Raw genomic sequence first — 21712 nt, 5'->3', positions numbered from 1 at the left:
GCGGGAGATCTGGGTTCAATTCCAGAATTGGGAAGATCCCCTGGAGAAGGGAAAGGCTGCCCACTCCAGTATATGGACCTGGAAAATTCTATGGAAAATATAGTCCATGGGGTCACAAAGAGTCAGACACGTCTGAGTGACTTTCACTTTCACTTTATTCATAGATGACCACTTATATGGCCTAATTTGAAAAGCACTAGAAAGGCCTGTGGACTTCCGAACTAGTGGCCTTCATGTTGTTCCACAGTACTTGAAATTCTACATTCAGGAATTTCCTTCTTCAATCTTAGTCATTGTCTCCTTTAATAAAAGTATCCACTTAAACGGGCAGGTCATGGTGGAGAGGTCTGACAGAATGTGGTCCACTGGAGAAGGGAATGGCAATACACTTCAGTATTCTTGCCTTGAGAACCCCAAGAACAGTATGAAAAGGCAAAATGATAAGATACTGAAAGAGGAACTCCCCAGGTCAGTAGGTGTCAAATAGGATACTGGAGATCACTGGAGAAATAACTCCAGAAAGAATGAAGGGATGGAGCCAAAGCAAAAACAATACCCAGTTGTGGATGTGACTGGTGACAGAAGCAAGGTCCGATGCTGTAAAGAGCAATATTGCATAGGAACCTGGAATGTCAGGTCCATGAATAAAGGCAAATTGGAAGAAGTCAAACAGGAGATGGCAAGAGTGAACGTTGACATTCTAGGAATCAGCAAACTAAAATGGACTGGAATGGGTGAATTTAACTCAGATGACCATTATATCTACTACTGTGGGCAGGAATCCCTTAGAAGAAATGGAGTGGCCATCATGGTCAACAAAAGAGTCCGAAATGCAGTACTTGGATGCAATCTCAAAAACGACAGAATGATCTCTGTTCGTTTCCAAGGCAGACCATTCAATATCACAGTAATCCAAGTCTATGTCCCAACCAGTAACACTGAAAAAGCTGAAGTTCAACAGTTCTATGAAGACCTACAAGACCTTTTAGAAATAACACCCCCAAAAGATGTCCTTTTCATTATAGGGGACTGGAATGCAAAAGTAGGAAGTCAAGAAACACGTGCAGTAACAGACAAATTTCGCCTTGGAATGTGGAATGAAGCAGGGCAAAGGCTAATAGAGTTTTGCCAAGAGAACGCACTGGTCATAGCAAACACACTCTTCCAACAACACAAGAGAAGACTCTACACATGGATATCACCAGATGGTCAACACCAAAGTCAGATTGATTATATTCTTTGCAGCCAAAGATGGAGAAGCTCTATAGAGCCAGCAAAAACAAGACCGGGAGTTGACTGTGGCTTAAATCATGAACACCTTATGCCAAATTCAGACTTAAATCGAAGAAAGTAGGGAAAACCGCTAAACCATTTACATATGACCTAAATCAAATCCCTTATGATTTATACAGTAGAACTGAGACATAGATTTAAGGACCTAGATCTAGAGTGCCTGATGAACTATGGATGGAGGTTCGTGACATTGTACAGGAGACAGGGATCAAGACCATCCCCATGGAAAAGAAATGCAAAAAAGGAAAATGGCTGTCTGGAGAGGCCTTACAAATAGCTGTGAAAAGAAGAGAGGCAAAAATCAAAGGAGAACAGGAAAGATATAAGCATCTGAATTCAGAGTTCCAAAGAATAACAAGGAGAGATAAGAAAGCCTTCCTCACCAACCAATGCAAAGAAATAGAGGAAAACAACAAAATGGGAAAGACTAGCAATCTCTTCAAGAAAATTAGAGATACCAAGGGAAAATTTCATGCAAAGATGGGCTCGATAAAGGACAGAAATGGTACGGACATAACAGAAGCAAAATATATTAAGAAGAGGTGTCAGGAATACACAGAAGAACTGTACAAAAAAGATCTTCATGACCAAGATAATCACGATGGTGTGATCACTCACCTAGAGCCAGACATCCTGGAATGTGAAGTCAAGTGGCCTTAGAAAGCATTGCTACGAACAAAGGTAGTGAAGGTGGTGGAATTCCAGTTGAGCTATTTCAAATCCTGGAAGATGATGCTGTGAAAGTGCTGCACTCAATATGCCAGCAAATTTGCAAAACTCAGCAGTGGTCAAAGGACTGGAAAAGGTCAGTTTTCATTCCAATCCCAAAGAAAGGCAATGCCAAAGAATGCTCAAAGTACCGCACAATTGCACTCATCTCACATGCTAGTAAAGTAATGCTCAAAATTCTCCAAACCAGGTTTCAGCAATACGTGAACTGTGAACTTCGAGATGTTCAAGCTGGTTTTAGAAAAGGCAGAGATCAAATTGCCAACATCTGCTGGATCATGATAAAAGCAAGAGCGTTCCAGAAAAACATCTATTTCTGCTTTATTGACTATGCCAAAACCTTTGACTGTGTGGATCACAATAAACTGTGGAAAATTCTGAAAGAGATGGGAATACCAGACCACCTGACCTGCCTCTTGAGAAAACTATATGCATGTCAGGAAGCAACAGTTAGAACTGGACATGGAACAACAGACTGGTTCCAAATTGGGAAAGGAGTACGTCAAGGCTGTATATTGTCACCCTGCTTATTTAACTTATATGCAGAGTACATCATGCGGAGAAGGCGATGGCACTGCACTCCAGTACTCTTGCCTGGAAAATGCCATGGATGGAGGAGCCTGGTAGGCTGCAGTCCATGGGGTAGCTAAGGGTTGGACACGACTGAGCGACTTCACTTTCACTTTTCACTTTTATGCATTGGAGAAGGAAATGGCAACCCACTCCAGTGTTCTTGCCTGGAGAATCCCAGGGATGGGGGAGCCTGGTGGGCTGTTGGAAATGACTGAAGTGACTTAGCAGCAGTAGCAGCAGGAGAATGCATTGTGAGAAAAGCTGGGGTGGAAGAAGCACAGGCTGGAATCAAGATTGCTGGGAGAAATATCAGTAACCTCAGATATGCAGATGATACCACCCTTATGGCAGAAAGTGAAAAGGAACTAAAAAGCCTCTTGATGAATGTGAAAGAGGAGTGTGAAAAAGTTGGCTTAGACTCAACATTCAGAAAACAAAGATCATGGCATCTGGGCCCATCACTTCATGGCAAATAGATGGGGAAACAGTGGAAACAGTGTCAGACTTTATTTTTTGGGCTCCAAAATCACTGCAGATGGTGACTGCAGCCATGAAATTAAAAGACGCTTACTCCTTGGAAGAAAAGTTATGACCAACCTAGATAGCATATTCAAAAGCAGAGACATTCCTTTCCTAACAAAGGTCCGTCTGCTCAAGGCTATGGTTTCTCCAATGGTCATAGATGTGAAAGTTGGACTTTGAAGAAAGTTGAGCACCAAAAATTGATGCTTTTGAACTGTGGTGTTGGAGAAGACTCTTGAAAGTCCCTTGGACTGCAAGGAGATCCAACCAGTCCATTCTGAAGGAGATCAGTCCTGGGTGTTCATTGGAAGGACTGATGCTAAAGCTCAAATTCCAATACTGTGGCCACTTCATCTGAAGAGTTGACTCATTGGAAAAGACTCTGATGCTGGGAGGGATTGGGGGCAGGAGGAAAAGGGGACGGCAAAGGATGAGATGGCTGGATGGCATCATCAACCCGATGAACATGAGTTTGTGTGAACTCCAGGAGTTAGTAATGGGCAGGGTGGCCTGGTGTGCTGCAGTTCATGGGGTCACAAAGAGTCGGACACAACTGAGCAACTGAACTGAACTATTACACTTGAAAAGGTAACCTTTTATCATAACTAAGCATAAATTTATTGACAGCTATCAGAAAGACTTTAGAATTGCATTGTCCAATACAACAGCCAACAGCCACATGTGGCTATTTACCAAGAATACTGGAGTGCATAGCCTATCACTTCTCTAGCAGATCTTCCCCACCAAGGAATCAAACTGGGGTCTTCTGCATTGCAGGTGGATTCTTTACCAGCTGAGCTATCACAGAAGCCCTCAATATAAATTTAGACTAATTGTAATTGAAAAAAGGTATAAATTTAGTCCCTTAGTCTCACAGATCACATTTCAGCTACTCAACAGTCACCTGTGACTTCAGTTCAGTTCAGTTCAGTCACTCAGTCGTGTCTGACTCTTTGTGACCCCATGAACTGCAGCACGCCAGGCCTCACTGTCCATCACCAACTCCCAGAGTTTATCCAAACTCAAGTCCACTGAGTCAGTGATACCATCTAGTCATCTCATCTTCTGTCATCCCCTTCTCCTCCTGCCCTCAATCTTTCCCAGAATCAGGGTCTTTTCAAATGAGTCAGCTCTTCTCATCAGATGGCCAAAGTATTGGAGTTTCAGCTTCAACATCAGTCCTTCCAATAAACACATGTGGGTAGTGACTACCTATTGGATAGTCAGATATAGACCATATCCATCATTGCAGAAAATTATTTTGGTCAGCAATGTACTAGAAAGTAGGGGCCCTTAGATTTTTCACAGAACACTTCCTCTATGTAGACTCCTTGCTTTAATCAAAACCTGGATTTCTCCTACTTGGTTACTCCTATGGAAGTCTTCCTACTTCCTGAAAGATCTCTCAAATATAAATTATTTCTTATCCTCAACCTCCCCCCGCTTCATTAATCTTATAACCCCTCCACATGTAAAGACTCAAAGTCATGGTGAAACTCTCCTAGTTCCATTTTTTTTTAACTTCCAAAACACTAGGACATGTCTCTTCCACTCTTATTTAAACAATATTTCATGGAAATATATACCATTCCCACATTTCTTTCTTGTCTCTGTTGTGTACACCTTCATGAGGATTTTTGAGATGTGGCTCGCTCTTAGTGAAGTCGCTCAGTCGTGTTAACTCTTTGCGACCCCATGGACTGAAGCCTACCAGGCTCCTCTGTCCATGGGATTCTCCAGGCAAGAATACTGGAGTGGATTGCCTTTTCCTTCTCCAGGGGATCTTCCCAACCCAGGGATTGAACCCAGGTCTCCCACATTGCAGGCAGATGCTTTAACCTCTGAGCCACCAGGTCAGTTTTTAATCTTTTCATCCTCTGGAGACCAGTATCTATGAAGATTGCCAGATAACAGCCTAATCTCATAATTCCTTGACCTCTTATTTCCCATGGTCCTCAGCTTCAGACCCATGGCTACACCTGAAAAACACCAATTTCTAAAATTTTAAGTTAAAAAATACTACCCTGAGATCGTGACATTCAGGCCTCACCCTGCCCCCACTTCTGCTTCTCTTGTACCGCTCTTCAGCCTCATTAAGTCTTCCTGGGCCCTTCCAAAATTTCTTAGTTATAATGCCCTCTCTTGGCTCCACTTCATTTTCTTCCTAGTCAGTCCTGTGTTTCTCATCACGACCCAATATGCACCCCTCATTGCCATTTCACTGTCCTCACCTTTTACTTCCACTATTTTGAGTTAATCTATCCTATTTTCTACTCTGATTGTGACCATTAACGGAGAAAATTAAGATAACTACACATTTATAGTCGTTAAAATAACCAAGCTTTCCTCTGACTCATTTTTCTATTAAATATTCTTATGAGCCTGTTCCCCATCCCATCTCCAGCCATACGCCTGTATCAGAGTTTCTTTTGGCACATGGGAAGCTGTTGAGGTAGTCAGCAATAACCAATTCATCTACCCTAAATTCTTAAACATGTTTCTTATTATTCAAGTCTAAGTGACTTTAAGAGGAAGAGATCATCTGGTGGAGAGCAAAGCGGGGTACATTTCTGACAAAAGGAGTGAGCAATAGAGAAAGCAGAGCATGCAGAGTTTGTTCAAGGTGCCTTGGGGACAGCTTGTACAAGGTGATGAGCCAAGCCTAGGAGGAATGAACGTGGGTAGCGAATGTGATCATCCAAAGAAAATGAAGCAGCTTGAGACTGGGAGTGAGGAACAAAGGGTGAGCATTCAGAGTTAACCAGAGTTATTGGCAGAGTATGAAGGTAGACTCAATATATAATTTTTAAAAATCAAAATTAAACACCATTGAGACCAAAGACAATGTCAACTAACATCTAGAAAATAACAGGGTTCTAAAAACTGATAAAGGCTCTCTTTATCTTTTCTTTTTTTTATATATATAAAATAAGATTATTGTCTTTAAAATCATTAGTAGATGCCTATGAGTAAATGTCACAGTGTTCAAATCTTTTTATACATGTATTTTAAACCCACATCTCTCTCATTTTATCTCAGTAATCAAGATTGAGTATTTTCAGGTATGGCTTTATAGAATCAAGATAGGAAGACTTGCCCAAGTTAGCAAGTAATCATTCTTCAAAAAACAGGTATAAACGATGATAATAATAGCTTTTAATTATTGAAAGTTACTATGTACACACATTTCTAAGAGATTTACATGTATTACTCATATGTCTCACAACTACCCCATGAAAAGGTACTATTAATATCCGCAGTTAGCAGGTGGGGGAACTGAGGCACCACCAAGGTTAATCTACTCAAACTAATTGACCAAAATCAAGCTTAAAACGAGGCAGATTTGATGCCAGTTACCATGTTGTTAAGCAGTAAACTCTACTCCTCTGTTTAGGAATTGATTAGTTTATTTTTTTTTCCCTACTGTAGTCACTAGTGTTTGGTAGAACAGATTTCCATATGAAGATGAGGATATTATTACTGACAATGCTCATTAATCATTCATATGCTACTTGGCAAGGTGAAGATAGGCATGTAACAGTTTGTCTGGAAATGCAACTACCAATACAAAAGTAGAGCAAATGAGAAGGAACTGTTAATGCCAGGGGACACAAGGATAGGAAGCCTGAGTGAAGCTCAGTGGAGTTGCAGACATCATTTTAAGAGTGAAATGAAATCAGAGACATAATGCTATCATATACAGAGGATAAGTGCAAAGGGTTAGGTGTGAGTTGGACATACACTCAGTATCAGAGCAAAGCCATTAAAATTTGATCATTTATCTAAAGTTGCCTACTTGGAATTGAAATAGGAAAATTTGAAGTCCTAAAGGTCAGAAAACAGAGTGACAGATGGGTCATTAAAAATCATTTATTGTATTTCAGAGATATTTGAAAGGTTTTATGACCCCATTTCCCATGTATTACCTTTTCACAGTGGCATCCAGAGAAATAATGTGATAACTCTGACTTAAACAGTAATAGTCAGATTTTTTTAGTTTATTGATCTGACCCCAGGTAAAAAGACAGTATCAGAGTACAATATTTAAACTAAAGTTAATGTAGGGTAGAAAGAATATTGGAGAAGGAAATGGCAACCCACTCCAGTGTTCTTGCCTGAAGAATCCCAGGTATAGGGGAGCCTCATGGGCTTCTGTCTATGGGGTCACAAAATTTCTGTATATTTAAAGGCTTTTTTCCTTCAAAAGTTGTTTTTACTACTTCCATTTATTACTTAAATTTTAATGACATAAAATCTGATTTGTGAGTATTTATTACTAGAAATACTGAAGTCAGACTAGAGAAGTCCAGTACTGTGGTATGAGCCTCTCTTCTCAAATGCATCTAAGTTCTACCTGGTCTTCAAGATCTGGCTCAAGCTCCCACCTCTTGTCTGAATCTTTTGCCCACTTATATGGCAAACTCCTTGCCTATAGTAAGTAATCAATTAATGTATCTTGATTGATATGTTCCCATATATGATATCTATGTCTATCTATATGTGTCTATGTAATCTCTGAGAAATATATGTTTCAATGGTTAAGGCAAAAGTGAAAGAAGATAAAGGAAGAACTAAAGTAGAATTTTTAGTATACCTGAATAATAGTATTTAAGAACTTAAGGCATCTAAAAGAATAACAGGTTTCTCTGAAGTGATTACAGGTAATCTCTCTGAACGTGCTTTAGATCAATTAATAAGTTATAAATCTTCTTAAACTAGTTAGCTAAAGCTTAGTCCTATCATGTACAGGTTTATTTTTCCATTTCACAGGAAAATATACTATCTATCTATCTATCTATCTATCTATCTATCTATCTATATATATATATATACCATATATGTGTGTATGTGTATATGTGTATATATATATGTGTGTGTGTGTGTATGGGCTTCCCTTGTGGCTCAGCTGGTAAAGAATCTGCCTACAATGTGGGAGACCTTGGTTCGGTCCCTGGGTTGGGAAAATCCCCTGGAGAAGGGAACAGCTACCTACTCCAGTATTTTGGCCTGGAGAATGTGTATGTGTGTGTATATATATATGTATGCACATATACATGTATATATGTCATATCTTGTAACAGAGAGACACAATATTCTATTGGCCACATACATATCTGGTGAAGATGAGCTCAATTTTAGGAATATTTCCACATTCTGGCTATAGAATCCCCTTGTTATTTAGCCTTTAATTAGCAACTTCAAAGGTGTAGATTCACTCTACAATATGGCTTGATGGCTTATAGAGAAGCAGAAACTTTAAAAATAACAATCCCCAAATGTCTTTGCAGCAAATAAATTTGTAACCAAGAGCTTTATTGCCTCACTTTTGTAATGTGATAGGAATTTAGAGGTTACTATTAATTAATTGCTTTGATAAAGTCATTACTCTGTCAGGGTTTTTTCATCTTAGATTAGAAAAAAAACAAGCAAAATTAATTTAATGCTTTGTGACTTGTTCTAGCATTTTTTGATTAGTCACTGATTCTCAAACAGTAATAGGCCCATATCCTTTACGATGTAATGTCAATCTGAATGAGATTCAGAGAGAAGTTGATGACATTATTTTTGGTGGAAGTAAAACAAGAATATGGGACCTTGCCAACAAATATTTTTTAACCAAATTTTAAGAAACCATAAATGATCTGGTTTCTCAATAGACATTTCTCTAGTTCTTTCATCACGCTTCCATACCTATTTTTTTAAATAACTATGCAAATGGAAAAGAAATTATGATACATGGTAGAAGTATAAACCTTCAAACTACTCACTGATACAATGACTTCTTTTCCCCTTTTGGAAGATATCATTTTTAGGATAGTTACTTCCTTTAAAGCATTTTTTTATTGTGAGGAAATACATATAACATAAAATTTATCATCTTAACCATTTTTGAGTATAAAATCCAAGAATATTAGATAAATTGACATTGTCATGCAACCATCACCACCATCTATCCCTGTAACTCTTTTCATCTTGTAACACAAACTCTATACCTATTCAACAATAACTCTCTATTCTCCCCTGACCGTAGCCTCTGGAAGCCAACATTATACTTTCTCTCTGATACAATGACACTTGTTCTCCAAAGTTTTGAGTTAGTATGTCCTACCTCAACTTTTCCTGTTTCTACTGCCAAACCTCAATCTATCTACATTTTTTGCAAGTAAATTTACAAAAGTCACTATCCATGTTTATCTGCCAAATTAATCAACTATAAGATGAAGATGAGTTTAAAATCCTGTGAGCACTGTGGATTTTAGCAAGTCTTTGTTGAGGGCCTACTACAGGCGCTACACTTTGTTGGATGTTAGAAATATTATACAATACTTCCCCCCAAAAGCTAATAGTTCTATCATAGAGAAAAGGCAATTTCATGTGATTATAAAACTCTTCAATTCATGGTACAGGTTTTATTGATTTCTCTCTTTCCTACCCTCCCATTTAGGATGAATGAGGAAAACAATGGGTCAGTCACTTATTCTACTTGGGCTCAGTTTTACAACCATAAAATGAAAGAGTTGAAATAGGTGATCTTTCTGTAAGGGTCCTTCAAACTAATTTCTTTGTTACAAACAAGAACACAGAAACTACTGAAATTAAATGACTGATATCCCTAATGTTATACATCTAGAAACACAAATTGTATGAATATATAATCAAGGAAAAGAATATGGAGAAAACGCCCACAAATTTTGCCACTGTAATGAAAATAGAATTTAAAAGTTAAAAATACTGAAAACCTTAGAAGATAGTGTATTGTTGTAAAGTAATTTGATTTTTTTTTACCTTAGATTAATACCATTTTCAGAAGAGCTGACAAATTTTCATGTCCACAGTGGATATTCTGATTGTCTTGATTCAGAGTGAAGCAATAGGATCAAATAAAAGTACACAAATTTCTGCAACATAATACAGAATACATTTATGGCAACACTTATATTGTTAGATATTTTTTAAAAGACCCCCTCCTGCTTTCACATGATAAGTGAAATACTGTTTGTTCTTTCTGCACTGGAGTCATTCTTGGATCACCTCTGTTCATCTTATTTTTAATTAAATTCATCAATATAGCTTCTGAATAATTTTTGGAAAATGTTCAAATGTGTCCATTTTTTTTCATTCCCATTGTGATTATAGAATTATATGGCCAGTGCTTTAAATCTCACCTCAGACAACGTCCCAATTCCATGTTTGAACTCTGCAGGCTCCCCATTTCCACTACAATGGCACAAAATAATGTTGCCCAACTCCAGATTCCAAAGTGGCTGTCAACTGCCAAGATGAAATAGACTATAAAGTGGGTCATGAAGTGATGATCTCCAAGGCAATGGGTAACATTGGAAAATGACTGCAAATAGTCTCATGGTTCATTAAAAGAAAATCATACTGTCTTATTATCAAGGTGAGGGGGTGGGGGTAGATGAATATACTCTGCAGACTATAAAGCCAAGAAGCAATGCTTAAAATTCAAATGTTATGATTTTGTATCTGTATTATAAAAAGACTCCTGGCCATATCAAAAAGCATCTAGGTTGACCTCCACACACATAAGTGTGCTAGAATTTGAATTTCAAATTTGAAAGAGAATAGACACTATTGTTTATACCACTAAATACACTGGGCTGCACTTTGTTGTTCATATTTGGATTTTGGCTTTCAGGATCTCCTATGTGCCAGGTATGGTGTTTAAAGTTTTATATATATCATCTCACTTTTTAATTTGAGTCTTATCTTTCCCATTGGACTATGAATTCACATAGGACAAAGATTATATATTATTCATGTTTATACCTCTACCCCCACTACTCTCTGCATACATCATTACACAGTGTGGGTTTTTTCAATATATATTTGCTGAATAATTAACATATAAAACCACATGAGCACTGTGGGAAAAAATGTTATGGTGTAAATTTAGAATTAAATAACCTGGGTTCTAGTCTTTTATGAGTGTCAATGTTCTCATCTGTTTAAAAAGTAAATCTTATGAAAATGCTAATGGTTTTTTAGTTCTGAAAATACACTTCAAATAATAATGCTCAGGTAGCTGATTTTTACAGCCCAGAAAATAGTGGTCATGAGTCTTTACACAAAGAACCTTTATACAAGCTAAAGCTTGTCCCTCGCTTCAGGTTTTAAGCTTGTCGTTTCCACTCACTCATTCCAATGTCTTACATTTGAAAAGATTTATATTATTTAAAAATTACTAAATGAGTGAAAATCTCTCTGTCTTTTATTACATAAAATAAATTTAAGAGACCACTGGTTATCAATAACAAATTAAACAATGATTTTTTGATGTTTTAAGATAGACTGTGTACAGTTACAAACCCTCTATAAGTGAAGTTATTTAATGATTTAATAGGATGGATAATACCCTGCCATGTCTGCAGAAACCATGGGTATATGTTATTGTTATTCTAACAGATCACAAACTAACTTCTTTAGGCTACAGAAATTATGCTAAAGAATATTTATCATTGATTTATTTTCTCAATCAGTTCAGTTCAGTTCAGTTCATTCGCTCAGTCGTGTCCAATTCTTTGCGACCCCATGAAATTGCAGCACGCCAGGCCTCCCTGTTCATCACCATCTTCCAGAGTTCACTCAGACTCACGTCCATCGAGCCCGTGATGCCATCCAGCCATCTCATCCTCGGTCATCCCCTTCTCCTCCTGCCCCCAATCCCTCCCAGCATCAGAGTCTTTTCCAATGAGTCAACTCTTCACAAGAGGTGGCCAAAGTACTGGAGTTTCAGCTTTAGCATCATTCCTTCCAAAGAAATCCCAGGGTTGATCTCCTTCAGAATGGACTGGTTGGATATCCTTGCAGTCCAAGGGACTCTCAAGAGTCTTCTCCAATACCACAGTTCAAAAGCATCAATTCTTCGGCGCTCACCTTTCTTCACAGTCCAGCTCTCACATCCATACATGACCACAGGAAAAACCATAGCCTTGACTAGACGGACCTTAGTCGGCAAAGTAATGTCTCTGCTTTTGAATATGCTATCTAGGTTGGTCATAACTTTTCTTCCAAGGAGTAAGTGTCTTTTAATTTCATGGGTGCAGTCACCATCTGCAGTGATTTTAGAGCCCCCCAAAATAAAGTCTGACACTGTTTCTACTGTTTCCCCATCTATTTGCCAAGAAGTGATGGGACCTGATGCCATGATCTTCGTTTTCTGAATGTTGAGCTTTAAACCAACTTTTTCGCTCTCCTCTTTCACTTTCATCAAGAGACTTTTTAGTTCCTCTTCACTTTCTGCCATAAGGGTGGTGCCATCTGTATATCTGAGGTTATTGATATTTCTAGATTCTCTAATAAGACTTCTATGTAATCTTGAATGGTGAATCATAACATGATAACTATTTTGCTTTTTGAGGGAGTTAAGTTGTAAAACTTTTTTTTTATTTAAAAATGCTTAATAGATATACAAAGTTGAAAAAGAAGCAAAGGTCAAGTGGATCAAAATGCTTCAGCAAAAGTCTTTTCAATATGAAAGTAATGCAGAAATACAAACTATTCCAGTGATACATATTGTCAACCTTTAAACATCAATAACTCTTTTACCCATAGGAAGGAAGAAAATTAGAGATATTTATGCTTCCTAGTTTAAAGCTTCCCATTATTTTAACTCTTATAGCTATGTTTCAGGAAGAATAAATATACATCACATGCAGAGAACTCAAAATTTATTGATAATACCACATAGTTGCTAAGACAGGTACATTTTTAAAAATTCAAGTGAATATCTATGTTATATTCTCGTTTATCACCTTTTAAACTTTTTCTTTTAAATTTTCTTTATTTGCTACTATAGATTTTTTAGCCTAAGAGCTACTCTTTCATTCTCCTTTCCCTCCTTTCTTCTCTCTCATTATTTATCTTACTTTCTAATACAGGCTATATATATATATATACCAGAAGTATTTATAAGAAGTCACTGAATATCGTTATTATTAACTACTTTTCTTACCTTAATAAAATTTACATTTATAGAGGTTTAAATAAATAAAATTTATATTTATAGAGGTTTAGAGTTTTAAAATATCTTTATCCATCTTTTCATTTCATTTTAAACATAACTGGGAGTTAGGGCTTCCCAGGTGGCTCAGTGGTAAAGAATCTGCCTGCCAATACAGGATCCACAGGAGATACAGGTTTGATCCCTGGGTCAGGAAGATCCTCTGGAGGAGGAAATGGCAACCCACTCCAGTATTCTTGTCTGGAAAATTCCATGGACAGAGGAGCATGGCAGGCTACAGACAGGACTGTGCAACTGAGCATGTATGCATAAGAGTTAGTGAGAGCCAGTATTATTATATTGATTATAAAAATGAGAAAACTAGTGATAAAAAAGGTTAAACCACTCATTCAAGATCACAGAGTTAGATGTATAGCCAGGATTCAAATAGATCCATGCTTTGTTATTCAAAATTTTAGTCTATTTCCAGTATACCCCCTTCCTCTCACACCATGGACATTTAGTTCCAGAGAAATTTAGGTATTCAGAAATAAATGGTACAAAGATGAGAGAGAGAGAGGGAAATTGTATTCTGGGATAATTAAAGAATGTATGACAAATGTTTATTTTTCTACAGAGGAGCAGACATTCATTTACATATGGTCAAGGTTTAAATAAATACAGGCTGATTGATGAGCAACATGACTTTGATAAAAACCTAAAAATAAATCCAAATCTCTTCCTGCAGAATAAATTGTAAGGCTAGCTAGCTGTCCAGTTCTACTTTAGCCAAGGATGGTTTCTTGAAAGTCAATCAACCCCTCTTTGATTTCCTCTCAATATTTCAATAGAGTATTTCAACCTATGTCTTTTTCCTTATTTTATAACCACTAGCCCTGCCACTGTTCAAATTTCCTGTGATAACCAGAGCCCTAATAACAGAAAATACTTTGTATGGTTGAAATAGCATTAAATACAAGTATTGGGAAAGGCTTTTTTTTTTTTCAGAAGAAAATTCTGATAAATTAAAGCATAAAGTGGTCCTATTAGTTCTCAAATAAAATTTGATGGACTATTGAATTATTTTACTCCAAAGTCAGTTTTCAGTGGATAATTTTTCATGGGGAGCTCATTAATATCTTGCTGGATATCAACATTGTCAATGCTTAATTTGTGATTGAGCTTTCTAATTAGAAATTATCTCATTTCTTTAATATATTCTAAGATTTAATTGGACACATAAGTTATTACTTTATAAAGGACTTCCAAAGAAAAGAAAATTAGTGGACAGATATTCATCTGAAGGTCTTTTATTGTACTTTATATAATCCTTTTCCCTTGTATCAAAACCTATCTTTTATGAGGAGTATTCAGCTTACTCTGAATTTACAACTTCTGAGTCTTTGAAGGTGACCCCAGATAGCAAGAAGGAACAAAGGAAAGCTCATTTATGATTTGTTCGTGACTTCTCCTTGTATTTTACTTTGATCTCTAATTACATCCCCCTGAAAAATATCTAATTCCTTTATTACCATCTTTAATGAATCAAAAGTTATACCATTTGGTATATAATAATTTCAAAAGAATTATTCAAACTTTTGTCCTCAGCCAGGTTTCAGTCTGTGGCACTGGAGCCTATTCCAGATCTAGCTGAGCAACCATGTAGATTTTTATCATCATCACTAAAAAAGTATTTTTTGAGGCTTAATTATGCCTGACATTATAAAAACATGGCAGAGAATATAGTATTTATTTTAGAGACCAAAAAACTGTCAAGCCGGTATTTAATGAACATTTCTTGTGTGCTATAATTCCTACCATAGGACTTACATTTTATTTGATAAGACAAAATATATAGACATGCAACAAAAATTAAGACATTATACAATGAAGTACTAAATTATGTGCCATATGCAAATGAAGAAAGAGAAACAATTAAGGGCATCTTATTGTAAGACCGGAACTGAACTGGATCCTAAGGGTAACCAGGGTTTGAATTGACACAGAGGAAGGGAAACCATCCAAGGGGTGGGACATTCATGTAACATACACAATGTGAGAAAAGTCAATTAGGGACTAGGTACTGATTTAAGTATATTTAAATTAATGGTGAGACATACACCATCAGATGATGGTGGATCTTTGGATAGCTGAAAATATAATATTTGATTTCTGGAGACAGGTCAAGCCTGGAGGTAAAGGAATTTAGAGCAATTCATACCAGTCTGGTTTAGCTGAATGTAAAAACTTTCTAATAGAGAGAAGGTTGTATAGAGAAAAGAACAAAGATCCAAATTTTAAGAATTAGTTATTCAAAGCTCTGGAGAATATCTAAGGGTCATATTTATCACAGAATCTTCAAAATGAAACTCCTAGTTTCCCCCCAAACTTTATTTATTACTACATTTAGTGATTGTTAAGGTTCTGCTCTGTACAAGACATTTGACAGTACTCCAGGGCCTCCCAGAAGAGGAAACAATACTTACTTCTTATCTCCAGTAGTTTAGAGTCTAGTTAGAGCTCTAGTATATAAACTTTACATAAAGGATTTGGCAGGAAAAGGCCACTGTCAAATTAGAGATATTTCAGGGAGGAATGTAGATAAAAAAGAGATTGCATGCTTAGTCACTCAGTCCTGTCTGACTCTATGCAACCCTTTGGACTGTAGCCCGCCAGGCTCTTCTATCCATGGGAGTTTTCAGGCAATACTGGAGTGGGCTGCCATTTCTTCCTCCAGGGGATCTTCCCAACCCAGGGATCAAACCCTTGTATTCTGTGTCTCCTGCATTGCAGGCAGATTCTTTACCTACTGAGTCATCAGGGAAGCCCTAAAAAAGAAATTATGTGGGATTAAAACTCTGATATAAAACCCAATTTTTCAGATGGATAATATTTTTATAAAAAAAATATCTCCATGAGTCTGGAGTCATTCAATCCTGTCACTCTTAATTTACTTAAAGAATGAGTCAGCAAACATGAGTTTATTAGTACTTCCTGTCTGTCCAGAAATGGGTTAGGTTAATCGAACAAGGCAAGTGGAAATAGTAAAATTCTTACACAGAGGAGTCATGTGAATTATTTGTTATTAGTAAGCCCTGAGATATCTGAGTTACACCTTGGCTTATCTTGTAAGAAAATAAATAATGAGCATTAGTTTATAATTCCAGGTAAAATCAATTGTCTGAATATCAAGTGACAGTTCTTGACATCAAAAGAGGTTTTATTAGATTGTTTATGGAATTCAATCATTTTGATAATTAGATTATTTATGGAATTTAATAATTTTAGGAATGTTAGCAAAGTACTTTATAATTCCTAAATGCATGGATGAAATTATAAAAGCAATAATGAATTAAGTACTAACCATTTTAACAAAGCAATAGAACAAAAGTATACCAATAGCATGTGTACCAGATTTAATAATGTTTGTGTTTTAAAGATGAAAAAATTAAGGCCTTTGAGACGGTTCCTGACCTGTTCCAGGTCACACAGCTAACTACCGGCAAAGCTTACAAAGAGAACCCAAATCAACTAAATCTGAAATCAGGTTCTTTTCCACCATGGCCCACTGCTTCTTGAAGGCTATGTGGCATATTAAATGAACACCTTTAAAATTTTTACTACATTGTACTGTCCTTGAGAAGCGTGTCATGCTTAATAAATTCAGAATGAACAGAAAGTACATTTACATTCTTGGCTTCAATAATTTGAAAGTTAGTATGAGTATGTGAATACTTTAAAGATGATCACTTTTATTCTTACTGACATAGAGGTAAAGATTTCTGTGAGATATGTTACACATATATATTCACAATGAGGGAAAGAAACATGTAAAATACAAATAAAATAATTTTTTTTGAGGTTTAAATTAGATGACTGACTAGTTGACAGGTCATATGCACTTATTTATGTTAGCCATTTTTAATTTGTTGGAGCAACTGAAATCTGAAACACCTCAAGGCTGGATGCTTCCTTTCTATAAATTACATCTTTTAAAATATACGAATGCAAGCATGAGTCACTATCTACAGAATTCCAGCTTTAATCCATTATGTCATTTTATAAGAAAACAAACCAGTGACCTTCATGGATTTTAAAGACAATCTGTGAACAACAGCTTAGGTGAGAGATGAAATCATAATATAAACAATCATGAGATCAATGGCATGATATAAAAGGTAAGAAAACAATGACATACATTTTATAGAATGAAGTCTGTTTAACTTCTGCGACCCTTTTTCCATTATTCACTTGCATGCACACTTTGCAAATATTGGATTGATTTGAAACTGAATTGAAACACTCAATTATCTTGTAATCAAATGTTAAATAGTTAACTTTCACTTAGATGTGCTCTAGAGGAAATAGTAACCAGAAGGAAAATGGATAGCTTAAGAAAATCCTCGTGATCAGTGGAATCAATTTTCTATTCATCCAACCTTGTGTCAGAACTTTTAAACTATAGTATTACTTTAATTATTTATATTTACCATTCTACGTAGTAAATATAGAACAGAATCTTCCAGGTAGGAGGTGGTTCAGGGAAGAAATCATGGGAACTTCTAGTAATAAGAGGAGAGGAAAGGAAAGGAATTTTACAAGTATTGAGCCCCCATCATATTCCAGTCAGTGCATTTGGCAGTCTGTATATCAGCTTATGTAATTTTAACCACCACCATAATAAATAGGAAATGGAGACATAGGAAGGTTAAGTCACATGCCCAAATACATAGTTAAATGGAGTAGAGCGGGGAACCAAAACTAAGGCTGTCTGACTACAAAGGCTGTGTATGCTATTTTCATGGCACCTTGATTGCTGCTGCCGCTAAGTCGCTTCAGTCGTGTCCGACTCTGTGCGACCCCATAGACGGCAGCCCACCAGGCTCCCCCGTCCCTGGGATTCTCCAGGCAAGAACACTGGAGTGGGTTGCCATTTCCTTCTCCAACGCATGAAAGTGAAAAGTAAAAGTGAAGTCGCTCAGTCTGACTTAGCGACCCCATGGACTGCAGCCTACCAGGCTCCTCCGTCCATGGGATTTTCCAGGCAAGAGTACTGGAGTGGGGTGCCATTGCCCTCTCTGGGCACCTTGATTAACAGCCCTAAATTTTAAAAAGCTTCCCAAATACTCATGGAAAAAACAGACTCTCAATATAACAGTTACTTAGTCACTGAGGGATTCTCGGAGAGCTAAATGGAAGACAATTCAGGAGATATTAGTCATACATTAATTTATACAAATCAAGAATGTATATCTTGTCAACGATCTCAGTTCATTTGTTAAAGGTGAGATAATAATCATGTACTAACAGAATTAAAGGTGGAAAAGTGTGCAAAATGTTATCTAATGATAGCAATTGGCAATGAAATAGGAAAATGGAAGAAATTAATCATATTTTTTAAAACGACTTTTTAAAAAGTCTTAAAAAATTACTTTTTTAAAGTAATTTGTGTCAAATTACTTAGAGACCTTTGTGACTAAAACCTTTTAGTATGTAAAGATTGAAACAGTTAAAGCTTTGGAAGATGGTGTTTTTTAATAAAGATTATTGTTATATTTGGACTGATTGTTACCTATATACTCTTTAACATATAGTAAGCAATTGTTCTAAGGGTAGTTTGGGGTATAGTTGTAAAGAGTACTTTAAATAGGTTTTAGAATCTAAGCTTTCTCATCTTAAAAATTAGGGTAATAATTTGTGCCTTGAGGGATATATAATTGCATGAATAACCTAGCACATAATAAACAGTAGAAGAAGAAAAAAAAAACAGATTCACCTTAAGTTCCCCAAAATCATATTTACTAGGGAAAAAAAAAATAGTTACAATAACATAAGAAATATGTTGACTATATATATCATGAAATTCCATTCTGCTTTTGTATCTTAATTTGATGCAAAGACTGGCACAATAAAGGACAGAAATGGTATGGACCTAACAAGCAGAAGATATTAAGAAGAGGTGGCAAGAATACACAGAAAAACTATACAAAAAAGATCTTCAGGACCCAGATAATCACGATGGTATGATCACTCATCTAGAGCCAGACCTCCTGGAATGTGAAGTCAAGTGGGCCTTAGGAAGCATCACTACGAACAAAGCTAGTGGAGGTGATGGAATTACAGTTGAGCTATTTCAAATCCTAAAAGATGATGCTTTTAAAGTGCTGCACTCAGTATGCCAGCAAATTTGGAAAACTCAGTAGTGGCCATAGGACTGGAAAAGGTCAGTTTTCATTCCAATCCCAAAGAAAAGCAATGCCAAAGAATGCTCAAAGTACTGCACAATTGCACTCATCTCACATGATAGTAAAGTAATCCTCAAAATTCTCCAAGCCAGGCTTCAACAGTACATGAACTGTGAACTTCCAGATGTTCAAGCTGGACTTAGGAAAGGTAGGGGAACCAGAGATCAAATTGCCAACATCCATGGGATCATCAAAAATGCAACAGAGTTCCAGAAAAACATCTATTTCTGCTTTATTGACTATGCCAAAGCCTTTGACTGTGTGGATCACAATAAACTGTGGAAAATTCTGAAAAAGATGGGAATACCAGACCACCTTACCTGCCTCCTGAAAAATTTGTATGCAGGTCAGGAGGCAACACTTAGAACTGGACATGGAAGAACAGACTGGTTCCAAATTAGGAAAGGAGTACGTCAAGGTTGTATATTGTCACCCTGCTTGTTTAACTTCTATGCAGAGTACATCATGAGAAACGCTGGGCTGGAAGAAGCACAAGCTGGAATCAAGATTTCCAGGAGAAATATCAATAACCTCAGATATGCAGATGACACCACCCTTATGGCAGAAAGTGAAGAGGAACTAAAAAGCCTCTTGATGAAAGGGAAAGAGGAGAGTGAAAAAATTGGCTTAAAACTCAACATTCAGAAAACTAAGATCATAGCATCTGGTCCCATCACTCCATGGCAAATAGATGGGGAAACAGTGGAAACAGTGACAGACTTTATTTTTGAGGGCTTCAAAATCACTGCAGATGGTGACTGCAGCCATGAAATTAAAAGATGCTTACTCCTTGGAAGAAAAGCTATGACCAACCTATACAGCATATTGAAAAGCAGAGACATTACTTTGCCAACAAAGGTCCATCTAGTCAAAGCTATGGTTTTTCCAGTAGTCATGTGCGGATGTGAGAGTTGGACTATAAAAAAGCTGAGTGCCAAAGCACTGATGCTTTTGAACTGCAGTGTTGGTGAAGTCTCTTGAGAGTCCCTTGAACAGCAAGATCCAACCAGTCCATCCTAAAGGAGATCAGTCCTGGGTGTTCATTGGAACGACTGATGCTGAAGCTGAAACTCTAGTACTTTGGCCACCTGGTATGAAGAACTGACTCATTTGAAAAGACCGTGATGCTAAGAAAGATTGAAGGCAGGAGGAGAAGTGGATGACAGAGGATGAGATGGTTGGATGGCATCACTGACTCAATGGATGTGAGTTTGAGTAAGCGCCAGGAGTTGGTGATGGACAGGGAGGCCTGGCATGCTGCAGTCCATAGGGTCGCAAAGAGTTGGACATGACTGAGCAACTGAACTGAACTGATTTTAATAGCATAATAATTGATTTTATTTTAATCTAATTTCATATTAATAGTCAATTTAATTTCATATAATAGTCATATGTTTTCATAATTAACAAACTCAAATCTAAGCATAGTACCTGCCTTTCAAATGCAAATCAATTCATGTCAAATTGAAAAGATCTACCTTGTCTTTCTATAAATTTAAAATATTTTCTTCTGATATATAGCTTCAGATTGACAATGTATTTTTGTCTTGAGTTTTTCCTATAATTTTACAGTGGAGTTTGTCACTTCAAGTTAAGTAAATATTATCACTAGATATTTTTAAATAAAGTTTAAGCATACCAAATAAATCCACCTGCTCTTTATAAATATTTTAAGAATCAGCTTCCAAATACTAATCAGAGCTAAACCATATGAATTATTCAGAATCTGTCACTAGTTTGTAACTCAATTCTGAATTCAGTGTCTTATAATTTTTTTTTAATTAAAACCAGCAGTTGATATATATACATATATATGTATGCTGCTACAGTTTAAACAAAAGAAAAGCTGAAAGGAATATATAAATTTGCATAACAAGGTACAGAGCCCTTCCAAAATAACTTTTAATGAATATCAACATGACTAGAGAAGTCAAAATGAAGTATCGAAGACAATTTTTGCCTATAATAAAGAATGTAGAGTTTCTTCTACTTGGCCATTTATTAAATGCTTAGAGACTTGACATTTCCTCACCAGAGAAGTCACTGGAATATATGGCTTGGTATTAAGATCAAAGACTCATGTCAAATAGAAAAGTTCACATCATTCTCATTATATATAAACACTAAATATTTGCTGATGCAAGAAAAAGACTAGATAAAGATCAATCTTTGAATGTCTATTATTCAATTAAAAGCAAAAGGTTTCATAATGTTTTAGTCGTCTTGCCATATTTGTCATTTAGTTTTACTTTTTAATGTCCAGACCCAGCTTACACATCATTACAAAATGACACATTTACACATGCAGAGTTTCACATATTAGAATTATTATTTTAAATTAAAAGGTGTCCTTTCATGATTCTTACATGTATAAATATTCACATGA

The sequence above is a fragment of the Capra hircus genome (genome assembly GCF_001704415.2).
Source record: "Capra hircus breed San Clemente chromosome X unlocalized genomic scaffold, ASM170441v1, whole genome shotgun sequence".
Lineage (NCBI taxonomy): Eukaryota > Metazoa > Chordata > Mammalia > Artiodactyla > Bovidae > Capra > Capra hircus.
The sequence above is the reverse complement of the archived record's forward strand: the minus strand, read 5'-3'. Positions refer to the sequence as shown.